At 40.1% G+C, this 14,695-nt stretch overlaps 1 long non-coding RNA gene across 2 annotated transcripts; it reads right to left on the bottom strand.

Annotated features, from left to right (window-relative positions):
* Positions 1-231: 231 nt before the first annotated feature.
* LOC146510376 (uncharacterized) lies at positions 232-13,054 on the bottom strand. Of its 2 annotated transcripts, XR_014876291.1 has the most exons (3): positions 12,939-13,054; positions 7,710-12,563; positions 232-7,648 (listed from the first exon to the last, which is right to left on the bottom strand). It is a non-coding gene; the product is annotated as an uncharacterized LOC146510376 (long non-coding RNA). The 2 variants fall into 2 exon arrangements; XR_014876290.1 differs by having other exon boundaries at positions 232-12,563.
* Between the last annotated feature and the right edge of the window lie 1,641 nt (positions 13,055-14,695).

Below are 14,695 nucleotides of genomic sequence, written 5' to 3'. Positions count from 1 at the left end.
ATATATCGCCACCTGTTGCTTTGGCATGTTCCTAGCAGCGTTTTCCTTCATTTCTGCGTTTACGTGTGGACGGGATTATTTTTTAAAACGGAAAATCTCAGTTTTCAAAAATACCCGTGTACGTGTGGACGTATCAGCTGGGTTAAAAAAAAAGAAAAAAGAAAACAAAAAAACAGAAACTCACACCTTTCAGTTGCAAATGCTGCTCTGCTTCTAACATAGCATGACATCACAAGTAGCTATCTCTGCAGGTATTCTGGGAGTATAATAACAAATGTCAAGTTTGTCATGTGTCTCTTCACTTTTTTGTGCGGTTGTGACTCTGTTCAGCTCTGAATGTTTGTCAGCAGAGGTGTCTGTCCTACTGGATGTTAAACAGAAAGGTAAGACCGGTAACTTTCTTATTTGGAATTTCTGAAAACTACATTTATTTTACTCCATTCACTCCTTTTCCCATGTTATATTATTTTTTAAATTTTTCTGAACCTTGTTTTATTGGAGATGCAAAACCTTCAAATAGCAAACAGAATACATGCACGTCATTTTAAAGAAAGAGGTTACTTTGAGGCAGTTTTTGCTGTTGCTCTGATAACAGCTTAACACTTAATCAAAGTGCCATCTTCTATTATCTTGTATTGTGCTGCAAAATGTTGTGCTGGGACTTTACTTTGGAATCTTGAATCCCTAAAAGCAGTTGCAACAATAGTATGCCAGTGACAAATATGACAGGAATTTTTTTTTTTAAACAAATATATGATTATCCAAACGTTTCCCAAATGTTTTTATTTTCTATTTAACCCCGATTTTATTTGAAGGTATAGGACCAGAGGCTATTTTACTGACTCTTATCATGATTTTATTTTGTGTGTTTTAATTTAAAAATATTTTTTGCATGCTTTTATTATTTCCTACCAACATCTTACTAATCAAAAAAGTTATCAACACCTCCGCAGTCACTGTGTAGAAACGACAGGAAGTCAGCACAGACAGAGATGAGACACACAGCAGACACACAGCGGAGCTTCAGCAGAGCAAGAAGGAAGTAACAAGATGGACATTGCAGACAGACGGGATGCAAAACAAGACCTGGGATTGGCCATGAAGTTGTGTTTGTGGAACTGGCGTCTGATGTGGAGGAGATGGACCCAGTAAAAGGTGTTTGCAGTGAGACACAAATCCAGTGAAAATGTGAGTGTGTGTGTTTTAAGGCCCTCTGCTTGTTTTAATTGTATATATTTTTTATTATTTTCTAAAATCACTTACACTGGGTATTGCACTCCTTGGCTAAAATCCCCCCTTTCCCCCCCTAGCTGCCCACCAACTAATGAAAAACAACCTTATTTTCCTTTAGGAGGTACAACAGACTAACAAAAAGGTGCTTTATCGTTTTCCTTTTATCCTAAATTTAAAAAAGATATATAGATTTTCCAAATTATAATAAATGTTTTACATTTATGTAAGACTTGAGATCTCATGATATGATTCCCTCATCAGAATAGCTGCTGTTCATGTTTTTTTATTCATCATAATGTTTACTTGATTCAAACTTAATTCCCGTAGTCATGTTGCCTCATAGTATTTATCAGTGGCTTGTGTGAGTCTTATGACACAATACATTTAAATCATAAATAGTAATTGTAATATTTATGTAAACACTTCAACCACACATCGGATATTTATGAACAAAACATTAAAGTTGAAAAACTTTGTTAACATTGATTGCTTTGTGTAACAGTGACTGGAAACAAAACTAATCCCTGTTTTGAGGGTTGGATTCAAAATGATGTTAAAAGTCAAAGATAAAAGTTACAGTCTAATCCAACTTGCTTCATAATCTGGCTCATTAGTATGTATGGCCCCCATTTGCCCGTATGTACTCCCAACATCTGGTCATTCTCCTGATGAGACAGTGGATGGTTTCCTGGGGGATCTCCTTCCAGACCTGGATCAGGGTTCCTGGACAGTCTGTGGTGTTATTTGGCAGCAATGGATGCACCAATACATCAAGTCCCTGAGGCTGTAAATTGGATTCAAGTCTTTGAGGAATGTGAGGGCCAGCCAGTGGTATCAATGCCCTCATCATCCAGGACACTTTAGCCACACGAGGCCAAGCATTGTCCAGCACCAGGAGGAACCCAGGGCTCATGGCACCAGGATAAGGTCTGACAATGGGCCTGAAGATTTTATCCCAGTACCCAACAGCTGTCAGGTTACTGCTGGCGAGCACGTAGAGACCCTCCCAGGATCTGCCTCCACAGATCACCACTGCCAAACCGGTCATGCTGGACGGTACTGCAGGCAGCATATCAGTCACCATGATGTCTCCAGACTCTTTCACATCTGTCACATGTGCTCGAAATGAACCTGCTCTCATCTGTGAAGACAACAGAATGCCAATGGTGGGCTTGCCAGCTCTGATGTTGTCTGGCGAATGGCAATCTAGATGCATAATGCTGGTCTGTGAACACAGGTACCACCCTCATGCTACTCCCATAGAGCCTGACTATGACAGTTTGATCAGAAATATACATGAGTACCCCTCTGGAGGTCATTTTGTAGGTCTTTGGCAGTGCTCCTGTTCCTCCATACACATAGGGCCAAATGTCAGTCCCACTGTTGGGCTGATGCCCTACAATGGCCCTATCCCATCTCCTGGTATCTCTTCCACACTCTTGAGATTGTGTTGGGAGGCACAGCAAACATTCTTGCAACAGCAAATATGGATGCACCATGCTGGAAGAGCTGGATGGGCTGCACAACCTGAATGAGCTGCTTCATGCTGCCAGGAAGTGACAAGGGCACTAACCAAAACCAAAACTAGAAAAAAAAGGAATAACAGAGAAAGCTGACTGTGTTTCCCTTATTCTTTTTCCGAGTTTTATTTCGTTTGCTGATAGGTATAATTGTTTTGTTCCCCTGCTGCTTCTTTTACCAGCGCAGGTGTATATCCACTACTCTAACTGCACCTCACGGATTACTGTGTATCGCATTTCTGGATGAAGTAGGAACTTTACTGTATGCTATTAAGCACTACACCGGATCTTCCAATCACTGAACCCGTGCTTTAATCTCCTTCATTTTGTCTCACTCTTTAGCCTGTCTCTTTTCTCCTTACTGCCTGTCCTTCTGCATTTATTTCTTCACCCACCATTTCACCATTGAGTTCTTCTCTTACTCATTACAGTGATGTGAGATTAATTTAAGTACACGGACTCGGCGCTAAACTAGTCTATCTCTGGGCTTTTTGGCCCTTCCAAGATGTCCATGCAATCTCCTCTGAAAGGAAAGGGGCTATTAAGCAGCGCATCACAAAAGGATGGAGAGAATCAAACCGAGGGCAATTGAACACAGGTAGACAAACAAATTCACACAATGACACCGGGAAGAAATTGAGGTGTGCATGTGCGTGCGTGTGTGTTTGTAGGTCTTAGTTCTATTGTCAAGTATTTAACAAATACCCCGAGTGTACGGTTGCAGCATCTGTGAATAAAGCAAACATATGTTGGTGTTTCAGGCTCAAAAGAAAACTGAGCATATGTGTTTGATAGCATGTACAGTATCCAAAAGACAGTCATAAAAACAAGAGTGTAGTAAGTACAAGACGGGGAAGTCACTGAAAATGTTCACTACCGCTTCAAATTTACATGTACCAAATGCATTCAATCCAACAATTGCTTAATTCCACATGCTCCCTCAACTCAAATGATCCATCAAAAAGCAACAAATGAGTCCTTCTTATGCAAAGGAAGAATAAGGAGATCCCATGCATCAGCATTACTTTGAGTGGAATTGTTATAATATTCGACATTAGCACCACTTTACCAACAGAGCAGCTGAAAGTGCAGAAGAGAGCACGGTTCAGGGTGTCTTAACAAAATGCAGAAGAGGCTGTTCTGTACAGGTTACTGGGCAGCGTTACTTTGCTTGATTTATTCATGAAATACTTTTTTTTTAAATTGTTTTGAAATGCGACTTCTTGCCCAGTGATGTCTATGTATGCAGCATATTGATCATAAAGACATTTATTGAATTAGTTTGTCAAGATTGTCCAGGTTGTTCAGTGCCCTGATGAATAATGCACAGCCCACAAACTTGTAACATTCAATTTCTGGCTGCCTAAGCCTTTAATGCATCATACGTCCTTCTTTTTCTTCTCATTCCCCAGCTGTATCTCCTCAAGTGCTTGAAAAATGCACAAATGGAAAGTTGTCTGAAACCTCTTAGCTCAGGTTTCATTTCCAAGGCAGGCATTTCACCAGGCATGGTTTGACAAACCCGTAACAAAAATATATGAAATAGCAAGCTAGCTGAGGCACAAAGCCCGATCCATTTGAGACAAACGGTGAAAGTAAACCAAAGGCTTTCTGCCAGACCTCTCACAAGGGTCTCGTCTGTTATCGGGCTTAATAAACTCCATTTAATGGAAAAATGAAAAAAGCAGCCCCTACTTTGCTATTGTTGTCATAATACAAAAGAGTATGAATTCTATATGATATTCAATGGCATCGAGTTTATAAAAAAATAAGGGAAAAAAATGAATCTATTTAAATTCACAAAAGCACGTCTGCACACAGCGTGTGTTAGCTCCCATACATACACAACATTGTACTCAGACAGTAGAAACAGCAATTACCTAAAGAAAAGTATAAGCGCTGCCTCAGTAAACAAGAAAAATGTTCAATAAACACAAAACTAAACAAAACTTTTTTTTAGTTTTGAATATAAAGTCAACAGATTGAAGTTGTATGGAACGCTGGACTCTTTATGCTACTTGTAGACAGTGACATGATGTGTATTATTTGACAGAAGTTATGGGAAACAAGTGGCATCAAATCAAGTAGAAAGATCGTGCACAAAGTACAGATTCAATCCAAGAAGTAGATTAACATAAAAAGTATCCCTGATTAGCCAGAAGTGCTTATTTCCTATTGATTTAATGTATCAATCTTATATCTTTAAGGGTTTATAAAAAAGTGCAAAGACCACACGTCCATATGCTTCCCACAGGCTTGAACAAATGTGGTTCTGGAATGGGATTTCCCTGAAGAAAGAATGCATTCGACACACAGTGAAAATCCCTCTGATTTATTTGGTCAATGTCTGCCTCATCCACTCTCACTGTACAATGCACAAGGACTACCTAAGGCATGAGAGGGAATTGATCTCCTGTCAGACTGTGAGTCGGGCTCTCTCCTCTCAGATCACCACTTTTCTGCTGTGATTTCTTCAACCGGGGAGATCAGCTGACATTGGTGAAGAGTTTAAATGGGTTCAAATATGTTAATTATTAATGAGAAAATTACCCCACCAAAGTCCATGTGGGGTTTTGTGTTTGTCTGCCCACCTTTTCTTCTTTCTTTTCTTTTTTTCTGTGTATCACCTGTCTAAACCAAAATAGATCCAGATCTCAAAGCTTTGTTGCAGAATTTAAATTCTAGAATTCAAAAAGAAACTGAATAGGAAGGATTATATAAAATGGATCTCTAAACAATACCTGGGGTGATCTCCTTATTTCGCTTACAATTAGCCTTATCAGTGTTCATTTAGCTTAAAAATAATATGGTGAAAAAGCAATGATGAGACGCTGCGCTCGCAGATATCAGAGTCGGAGAAATACATAAAGCTTCAAGATAAAAGAGGTTTTCTCTGCTGTCTGCCTTTCCTTCTCCTTTAAAAAATGCTTTTGTTCTTTTTGTTGTTCTAATTTTGTTGTTTTGTTCTGAATAATTTGCACTTGTGTTTGAAAATACAATGAATCATCACAGTAATGCTGCCTTCCCCTGAAAAATAGCAGGGCCGCAGTGACAGTTTGTCACACGCAGACATACCAACGTTTTTTTTGTTTTCTTCAGCGGTATGGCCGCTCGCGATGCCGGGTCATAAATTTCTTCAATAACTTAGCTAGACATCACACACCGACATCACAAGGGCACATCCATTATTTTAGGGTAAATGCTATAAATGACCCAAAGTCTCACTGCAAGGATAAAGCCACTTGTCCCAACGAAGTTAGCGTTGTTCGCTTTGATTGCTTGCATTTTGGATGTTGTGCTGCTCGTTTTTCATTTTCTGTTTGTTTTTTCTGCCCCCACGCACGGCAATACGTCAAATACGCGCACAGGACATTGGAGTAATCTGACACCATACATTTACTATAAGCACAAAAGTTATATCAGTGAATAATCATGAGACAAAACGCAGATTCTTCAGTTTTCTTAAGTGCTCTTTTTTGATAGCTAGTGCTACAGAAGTGTTCTAATACATGGAGTACAAATAAATAATATTTTGCTAATTTGATAAAAAAGTTGGGTGGGTTTTCCCCCCGTAGCTATGTGAGAGATAATACATTAAATATTTTATCAGATTTGATGTTTAGCCAGTGAACACAGAACCAGTATGAATTATTAGATTTTTTAATGGCTTTTTGAGGTGAAAAGTGCATTCTGTTTTACAACGGAAAAATGTTATCTACAGATGATAATTTATTGCCTTTTCACTAGCAACCTTATCGCCTTGGTAATAACCATCCTTTCAACACAGCCGATGGTCTGTCAATGGTTGGTTAAGAAATGATTGCAGAGTCTTAGATCAAGGTGCTCCTCACCTGAAACTGACCAAACAAGTCCTGTTTGTGGGGCTGCCATTCTTTTGCCATTCAAGAAAAGAGAAGTATTGATCCGGGAGATTCTCTTAAGCGCTGTAGTTTGTCCTCTGAGGGTGCAGCTGAAGGCTTGGAATGGAGAAGTAAACAGGCACTTGGTAAATAAAACACCTAGGTCAACATAGCCATTTCACCCATTAACCTGTTGCAGGTTCGACCATTCTGCCTGTGGAAGTGGACAAACCTGTAACTTGGTAAACAGAGAAGAGCTGGTCATTCAGGGGTCAGAAAAATGAAGTGCACTCGTTTTGGACGAGTGAACTACTTTAGATTCATGCTTTCCACTTTTGCTCTAATTTGCTTACATTTGTTATTTCTGTTCTAATAGTTACTTTACTTGGATTTTGTGTTTTATTAAAAAAAGTTATTTTGGTTACACAAATGTTGTCGTATTAGTATAAAATGCTTTAACTACAGTCTGCAGGAGATTGTGTGTCTGTGGGATCAAACTAAAATCCACACTGAAAGATTTTTGGCTTTCCCCATAAGCACATGGCAACCAAAAAAAGCACCTCCTGACCAAATCCAGCAAGGCCAGAGGTGAGGGTCAGGGGTCAGAGAGGTGTGGCCTCAGTGCCGGAGACGCCCCCAGGTTTACACAAGTGTAAAAAGAGTCCATTCAGTTTGGCTGCATGGGCAGAGTTTCACAAAGGTCCACTGTGTGGGGCCTATACACACACCCCCCACCCACAGACACTCATACACAGGCGCGCACACACATCACCTCCAAGCGCCGTGGCTACACAGGATACAGACAATGGGGGGTTTCTGGTCAGCAGAGCCTCAAAGATCTTAACCTGAAATATTTTCCTTCGTGACAGAACCATTAACCAGGTTTTCCTGTCACTTCTGTCTATGCTTGAGAATTTAGTCTGAATCGAAGCCTAAAACTTTCTGTTCGTTAGAAGGTAGGAGAGTAAATAACTACTAAGAAACTATAAAACGGACACAGTACAGCTACAGTTTAAATAATGCAGTCATAAAAAACTTTGGCTGAGCAAATACACGCCGAAGATCATCAAACATTATTATGTTAGGTTATTCTAACAGTCAGCATGCGTTATAATATGATACCAAAATGTTCAAATGGCTACCACCTCACCCTGAAAATAACTTTTGACCTTATATCTGTCTGGGGGTCTAAAAAGCTGATTTGGTGAGACCCAACCAAACACTAATACTGAAGACGAAGGCCTTGAAAAATGGGTCACACAGCTTAATTTTGATATGAGTTTAGTAAGCTGTAGGTTTTAGGAAATGCTGTCCAGATAGCAGTAAAAATGCTGTTTACTTTCAGTGGTTTAATAGCACGGATATGATGTCTTGGTGGGTATTTACACGAGCACAACAGTTTAAGTGCGATTGACCTGAAATGAATTTCACAATCTGTGGTCATGGTAATGAGGCAAAATAATGTCATGTTTCCCAGCAACAACATGGCTCCATTATTTTTTAATATTCAATATATAAACATAATATTTAATTTCTTTTGGGGAACTGCAAAGCTCTGTGGAACAGACAAATTAAAAAAATATCAGACTTTGACCGCCGACTTCAGCTCTCATCCTGTGGTTTGTAAGGACGTCTTTCTCTTAATAAACTGCACGTGCCCAGTCTGACTTGTTTTCTGAGTTTCCCCTGAATCTGTGACATATTTTGTTTTTAATTTGGATCTGATTGCTCTAATTATTTTCAATATTATGGGCCTGATCACATTCCTGAGTATGGTTTTGAACAAGAAAACTGATAATTAGCCAGTCGGATTCAGGAGAACTTTAATCATCCCCAGAGGGAAACTGCAGTTGCTTAAGATTGGGAAGTTGTAAAATTTAGTAATAAGTTTTAATAATTGAAAATGAATGTAAAAAAATACAATTTAATTCGGCAGCAAGGGTGCTTTTTATAACTTTATAACTCTGGGGGTAAACACACTTCTCTGGCTGGCCAGAACAGCGTGTGAAGTGTGGGAGAGGTTGTCCATGATGGAGAGGACTTCTGACATCTTTCTCTGTGCAGACTGGAGATTGTCCAGCTCCACCCCAGCCTTCCTGAAATGTTTTGGTTTCGTCCGTCATCAGGCTTTTGTCCAAGCAGACTACAGTGTAGGAAACAGACACCACAAACTCACAGGAGATCTGCAGCATGGTGCCACTTAAAATGAAAGTGTGGAGCCTTCACAGAAAAACAATCTTAGCCTTAGTGTACTGAAAAAACGAGTAATACTGCTTGTATGTGTTATTTTATTTCCATTTGTCTGTTTTTGTTGTTTTAACTGGTTACTTTTCTCATTTTATTTCACTGTGCTCTGTAAATCTCTCTGTAAATGTGCATATATACAAAAACTATTACTCTTACTCATGATTATATTAATCCTGGATCTCCTCGCCTCCTTTATTTGCTGATGTTGAGTTGCACAGAACTGTGCACCATCCTTTGAAATTTCCAAAAAGCATACCGTATTTGTATATTAGCTGTGCACATGCATTTATTTTTATTGAAAAGCACTACATAAAGATTTTCATTATTACAGATCGCCTTCTTTTAACAAAGAAAACAACGATAGAGTGAGCTGCAATATATATCTGTGGGAATGCAATGGAAACCTGTGCAGCCCAGATAACCTGCCACTGAATCACACCGGAGCTCCTATTAACTCAGTGACATTTAATGATCCCATTCGGAACCAAAACTTCCTCCAGGCAGCCCATCTTTTTTCTAACTCTTGGTATTTTTTTTTAAAGTGTAGTGATGATCTGGTTTTTATAATTTAGCCCACATCTTCCTTCCCCTCAGTAAAATGGTGGATTATTGCCAGATTAAGGGAGTGCCTTTTTCTTTATCCCTGGGTAAGCCTGCACAGCACGCAGCTCAGAGGTAATGAAGCACTCTGTGATCCGTGCCCGGATGAATCTAAAAATTCCCAGAGCACCACTGTATTTTAAAGGAAATGAGATTTCCCTGAAAGCCTCCGAACCTATGCTTCCCATTTTGAAATGGCTATAAACCGCGGGCCTGCTTACAACCTGGTGCAAGAACCTCGACTTGTTGCTGTTTTTAAAATCATTTCAATAAGCACGAAGAGAAAGTTTGACATTGTAACAAATACTGCGGAGGAAGTGTTTGCTTTCTTTGCCTGAGAAAATGATAGCGATTACTAATTCCAATTGAGTCCGCTTATTTTTCAGTCTGACATTTAAATCTACGATTGCCGTGACCTTTACTGACCACCTGGCCAGTCGCTACTAAAAGATTTCTGACAGGCGGTTTATTAAAGCATCCCGGTGTTTTTACAGTCCAGCGGCTGATCCGTGAGGGTGACTGTCACAGGTACTGAGTCATTTATGTGAGTAGGAAACAAAACTCATGAGAGAAAAACTGAAATTAGAACAAAAACAAAAACTGGTTGAGCAATACAAAGCAAAAGTCATCAGCTGTCTGGGAGTTTGAACAGGAATAAAGTTTCTATGTTACCCAAGACTGTCATGCAGAACTGAAATGCTTGTCTGTTGCTGGTGGCTCTGAATGACAGTCCAAAGACATTTTAGTCAAATCTATCATCTATTAAAAAAAACTAAAGAACACTTGATCAGTTTTTATGCCTTGGCTATGAAGCATCTTTTGTCATTTTTGTAAATATTAATGATTATCGTTTTCTTTCCTCTGGAAACCATAAAGCTGCTGTCAGACACTGACTGATAGAGCATGCCGAGTGATCTGTTGCAGACACTGAGCGACCCCGGTCTCCCTGAGAAAGTCTACTCTGACCTGACCCGTCTATTGCTTCAATTTTATCAGCTTCAGTCAGTTGAGTGTTGATGTGAGCCTGAGGTGCAAAGGTGTTCAAACTCATCACGCTGGATGATTTGGCCCTCCCAGCTTTTTTGGCCTTACAGCCGTTGTGTTGTAAATGGTTCTTCTTTAAACTGCACCACTTTGCAAAGGTTCAGTTTTGTAGGATTTTAAACTGCCGGACTTTTACTGGTAAAAATATTCCATTCTACCTCAAACAATATGCATTCCTTAACCACTGAACAAATATATATAAATGTCAACTCATTTAACCCCCAAAGGCATTATATTTATGCACTTTGTTAACAGAATAGCTGATAGTAAATGTTTGCCATTCAAAATAACAATTACAGTTATTTTGGAATCACACCAATTACATATGTCTGTATAGATTTATATGCCATGATGGTGAAATATTTCATTTGTTGCTTGTAATCTTTAACCCTCCAAAAGCAGTAGATAAAAAGTTTGCTTAACAATAAAAGAAAGCAAAGCAGGAGCTGGGGAACTTAAATGTTTGCACAAATGGATAACTTGGATAAGGATTTATGTACACATCATGTCCATTCTCTCAACTTCCTTCTGAGTTACAGGCAATTTTTATTTGTGACTTTAGGAAAGTAAGAGCTCTCAAGAAGCACTTAAAGGCAACGTAACAGCAAAAATGAAAATATAGTGACATAAAACCCAGGGTAAAGGATCGCCACTAGACAGTGATCATCATTAGGGCAAAACCATCTATCAAATTTATATCCAGAAAAGAGCCAAATTATGCTTTTACAATAGAGAGTTCTATCAAGCCAAACAATTATGAGGTGAGCTGCCCATTGCATCGCTTGTTATAGGTCAATGGGAAAAAAAGAGGAGGATAAAAACAATCCAGGGCTGGTAATGCACTACAAAACCATTTGGCTGAAAGTCATTCACTGCACTGATCATTTGGATGGATTTTTATAAAACAAGAAATTAGTTGGCCCACAGCTGCACGCGTAGCTTTGTTTCTCCAGTAGTTTCCTTCCTTCCTGTTGTCAGTATTTTAAAACGAGGGATCTAAGACTCAAGCGAATGAAAATTACTTCTATGAAATCAGTGAAATCAGATGCAGACCTTAGATATATTTAATCACACTGAATTGTGAGCACATTCAGAGTTTTGTTGGCAGTGACTGACACTTCCATGTCTATTAACCCTTTTTTCCCTCTTCAACATAACATTTGAACCATGTTGTGGTTAAACGTATTAGATTCTGATTTAGGTATACCCATTTTTCAGACGATCATTTACTTTGGATGGTTATAAACTTTATTCTAGCCATTACACAGTTAAATCGCGAGTATTATAATTCTGCACTGACCTAAAAATCCCCCTAGTTTCTAGAATATTCCACTGTAAAATCTGTTAATGACAACAGTAGTGGTGTAGCGGTTTGAATTTAGGATTTTTAAAAAAATAATAATTTAAAGAGTAGTTCGTAAAATGATAGAAGTGGGAGGATAGGATCGGAAGCTCGAAGCACTAATATCACAGAATATCGATGTGAAACTACATCATTGCCAGGAACACAAATAATGAAATTATAATGTGTTTTGCTTTCTGATTGTAGGACATCAAGTCACGGAACACGATGTTACTTTTTAAGAAGATAGAAATAGAGCATTTTTTTAATTGAATAATTTCTCCATTTGTTTTTTGGGTACGCTAGTTATGTGCCAGACAGCACAGCTACACAGCTTCATCGCTTTGCACTAAGTCATACCTGTCCCTCTGCTACACCAATTTTTGAACCGATATGAATGGAGTGAAAATATTAGAGGGTTTTTTTTATGAGCCCCTCTTCTTGAGTTTCCCTCCTGTAACGCCGAACCCATAAGTCAGCTCCTGGCTCGAGTTAAAGAACAACCGCAGGCTGTGTGTGCGTTCAGGAAGCTGGAGAGAGGGCAGTGTCGCTCACCTTTCACTGCCATACTGTAACATAGGCGTTTGACATGAGACAGCCCCCTAGGTGTCTCACTTTCTCAGTGTTTGTATGGACTGGAGCGCAGCGCCGGCTGCCCGCCTGCCTGCTTCTCGTCTGGCTGACTGGCTGCGTTGACGTCAGCGCCGTGTTGATTTGCTAAGGCGAGAGAAGAAAGGAGTTAGAGCATGTTCTGAGAGCGGGTACTGCGAACTGCCTTACTATGCTGTAGCCCCAATCCCCCTGCACTATCCGGAATCAAAACGTGCAACTTAGGTGAGTACCAATCCGGGATAAATGCAGCTGCAGTTTCCCGGCGACAAGTGCCAGAGCCGCTACTCTGCATGTATCTAGTACTGTTTTCTTCGCGTACTTTCATTCACCATATGGATGTTTTGATGTGTTTATAGTGCTGAGGATCGGCTTTTTTATGCATGTCCCCGTTCAACCTCACGCTGAAGTTGACTGCAAACGCGACTTTGGCATGCGAGTTGGACTTGCGCACCGGAGTTCTGGATGAAAACAAGTGTTTACCTGATTGCGCTGCAAGGTGTTGAAGTTTGCATTAACGCACTGTAGCTCAGTGTAGAGATGTTAAGGTTGACGTAACCCCCCCTTCTTCTTCTCGGGCTCGTTAGTATTCTGGAGATCGCAGTCAGAGGACGTGAGGTCTGGCTGTTTCACGGGGAGCCAGACAACATATGACGCCTCGCTGCGTGTGACTTTGAAATCGCGTTAGCTTGTTTTGGTGGAAATTTTGCCCATATTTTTTTTTTTAAGGACGGCGACACTCATGCTTGTCCTTGTGTCTCCAGACGCACCAGCGTGGCTTATTTAGCCGTGATGACATCATGATGGGGGACTGGAGACACTGGTTTTTACACACGAAACAACCGTAAATCCAGTCACTGTACAGGCGCACTGCCATTGATTGACAGCCAGCTAAATGTTTGATTGGTTACCAATAATCGGCTCGCCGTAGCACGCGCAGCACACTGTGAGGTGGGGGAACTGGTAACAGATGCGATGGCAAATTGATTTGTTATCGAGTGTGTCTGATCTCTCTCTTCCCCTTTCACTCTTTTTTCCTCTTTATCCCTTAGGCAGCTTTCCCGAGACCAAACCCCCCTTCTTTCTCCTTCACTGTTACAAGGTAGCGCTACAGTGTTCATCCTGCCTCAAAGTCCACCTGTGCGTTGATCAAATGAGAGCTGGCTCAAATCGGAGACCCTTGCCTGCCGTCTGTGTCGCGTGTACTTTTTTAGCAGGCACCGGTATCTGATCGCTCCCCCTCCCCGTACCATTTTGATCTCTCCGCGTTTGTGTCTGTCAGTGTGGCTCATGGTCTGGAATATTGAACGCTGTTTATTCTTGTTGTGGCTGGCTCGTCAAGGCGCGCTATGGCAGACAACTCGTGATCATATTGATTATGCTGCCGCTCTGTGAAGTCGGCGTGATGTGGTTATTGTCAGCGGTCCATATCGTCCTCCGGGGAGGAAATCTCTCCAGGCTTAATGTACTTAATGTAGTACGCGATGTTTTGCGTAACGCATAATGTTGTGTATAATTTGTCTGGTGCGTCTGGCTAAAATTAACGCCGTCTAGACCCACGCAGCCTTTTTCCTTTATTAATAGAAAACAGACAAAGTCCCCAGACAGCAACTTTACATCCCAGTGAAGCCACAGTTTAGTTGATAACCCACAGAGCGCAACAAGCATTGATCATTTACGGGGCCATAAATCGGCGCTATTGGCATACCTGCAATAAAGATAATGTCGGGTTTTAGGCATGATCTCTGTTTACTGAGAGGCTAATTTCAGTTAGAGGAGAACCTGTGGTTTTATCATTACCTACATTCTACATCGATTTTTGTCAAGGTACGGAAAAGACAAACCGCCCAGTGCCCCAAAAGCCGGGAGATTTATTTTCCGTTACTCTCAGCACTAACAATAGGTGCAGCATCATTTACCCCCTGAATATTCAGATTCAGTGTGTTTAAATGATCTTATTTATACATTATAGAAGGTTTGGCAAGAAAAAGAAACCTTATCATTTTTTCAAGGTTTATTTTTCCTTTCTTCTTTTCTTTTCTTTTCTTCTTTCTTTCTTTTCTTTTTTGTACAGGTGTGAAGGGAGTTGCCTTTTTATTCCCTGTTTCATAATCTTTAAAAATTAATTTGAAGATTATTATTAATAAAAACAATACTAATATTACAAATTTAGACAGCATATCACTTCTCACCAGACTTCATCTGACACACTTTGTCATTTGTCATAAGCCTGACTTATT

The sequence above is a fragment of the Neolamprologus multifasciatus genome, chromosome 10 (genome assembly GCF_963576455.1).
Source record: "Neolamprologus multifasciatus chromosome 10, fNeoMul1.2, whole genome shotgun sequence".
Taxonomy (NCBI): domain Eukaryota; kingdom Metazoa; phylum Chordata; class Actinopteri; order Cichliformes; family Cichlidae; genus Neolamprologus; species Neolamprologus multifasciatus.
The sequence above is the reverse complement of the archived record's forward strand: the minus strand, read 5'-3'. Positions and strand labels throughout refer to the sequence as shown.